This window comes from Camelina sativa, chromosome 15 (genome assembly GCF_000633955.1).
Source record: "Camelina sativa cultivar DH55 chromosome 15, Cs, whole genome shotgun sequence".
NCBI classification, from domain to species: Eukaryota; Viridiplantae; Streptophyta; class Magnoliopsida; order Brassicales; family Brassicaceae; genus Camelina; species Camelina sativa.
The window spans coordinates 13,419,337-13,421,412 of record NC_025699.1 but is presented as its reverse complement, the minus strand read 5'-3'; positions in this window follow the sequence as shown (position 1 = coordinate 13,421,412).

Genomic DNA, 2,076 nt, shown 5'->3' with positions numbered 1-2,076 from the left:
ATCCAAATGCACCTTATACCGATGCAACCAATCCATACCAAGAATGATGTCATACAACTCCACTGGACTGATAAGCAAATCCGCTGGCCACGACTCTCCTGCGATCTGAATATCAACTCCTCCAGCTCGTCCAATAACCCTCAGGAACTTGCCTCCAGCAACTCTGACCACTCCTGATCGCTCTCCAGAATCCCCTCTGATCCCCGCACTCACGGCACACTCCGGAGTAATGAAGCTATGAGAAGCTCCAGAATCAAACATAACATGGGACTTAAACCCGCCCACCAACAAGGTCCCTACACAAACCTCATGTGTTGAGAACCTAACACTTGACCACAAACAAAAACAAATATAATCTGAACTATTGAATTGACTAAGTTCGAATCTCAGAAGTTATACCTGTGATCGCTCCTGCACTAGTGCCACCGGGCTCCTGGGTCGAGTACACCTGAGTCGTCGGCTCAATCCAACCCACCGGCTGCACACCGTGCTGCACACCCTGCTGCACCCCTGGCTGAGCTCCAGCCTGCAACACTGCTACTGCCCTCTGCTGCAACTTGGGACAACGAGGCTTGATATGCCCCGTCTCTCTGCAGTAGTAACACACTCGAGTATCGGTCCGCGGCTCCGTCACCGCCCGCTGCTCTGTCACTGCCCGCTGCTCACCTCTCTGTGGACAGCTAGTCACCTTGTGGTCCCTACTACCACACCCAAAGCATCTCGCACCCCCGTGCCTCGACCTCTGCATAGCATCAAACTTCCGCTTCTGCCCTTGCGCAGGCTTGCCGCCCTTGCTAGGAACAGAAGACGGCTGAGACTGCTGAGACTGCTGTGGCTGCACTGAAGAACCGACCACAACCACCTGTGACCTCAAATCATCCTCTATCCCAGCTGCAACCTCAACCAACTCCGCTCTCGTAGCATAACTCCTCACTCTACACCGAGTCCTCAAATCATCCCGCAGAGCCAACAAAAACCTCCGCACCTGAGCCGCCTCTGGCTCCCATGCCCTGCCTGCATACCCTACAAGCCGACTGAACTCTGCATCCAGCTCCCGCACTGTACGGTTCCCCTGAGTCAGACCCAAGAACCGTGCCTCCATACGATCAAGTGCCTCCTGAGGAAAATACTTGGAGTTAAACTCCCCCACAAAATCTCCCCAAGACATACCCCTCTGCACCCTCCGTGCTGTCACCGACCTCCACCACACACGAGCATCTCCTGACAAGTAAAACACTGCCAGATCCACCCTGTACCGGTCGGGACACCTAAGCGAAAGGAAAATATCCTCCATCCGCTCTCTCCACTCATCCGCTACACTCGGATCGGTACTTCCTGAGAAATACCCTGCTCCCACATGCCGCAGCTGCTCCATCATCCGCACATACTGAGCATCCACTACCTCGGCCCCCGGCTGCACACCTGCCTGCAAACCCGCTGCAGGCTGCACCACTGGAACCTGTCCACCACCCACTGGCGGCACTACTGGATCCTGCCCACCAACCACTGGCGGCACAACTGCTGGAAGTCGCTGCAAAACCTGAGCTAGCAAGTCCATCAAGACATCCTCCCTGCCTGGAGCACCTCCCGCTGCAACCCCCACACCCGGGGCAACACCGTGACCGACACCGGGCCCATCCGCCCTGCCGTCACCCAAACCAGCCTGGTCTCCAGACACACTAGGATGAACCTGTGACTCCGCCACCTCCTCACTGGCCATGCTCTGTGTCACACTCACACTGGCCTCAGGAACCTGACCTCGTCCCCGACCCCGACCACGACCACGCCCACGACCACGACCGCGACGAACAGCATCCTCACCCCTAACCATCTCAAGAACAGGAGGCTAAGCAAACAATAATTCTATTACACAAGAAACACAACTTACCGTGGAATCACAACACAGGCTCGAAGAGGATGTTCTAGGACTTCATGCCACACTCAATTGACCAACCACACAATCAATCATAGCATGGAATCCTAAACATCAACAGCAAAAGCACAATGAACCCTAGTCCTAGAACCGTAAGGGCTCTGATACCAAAATGAAACAACCCTTCCCGTTTTTTTTTTTTT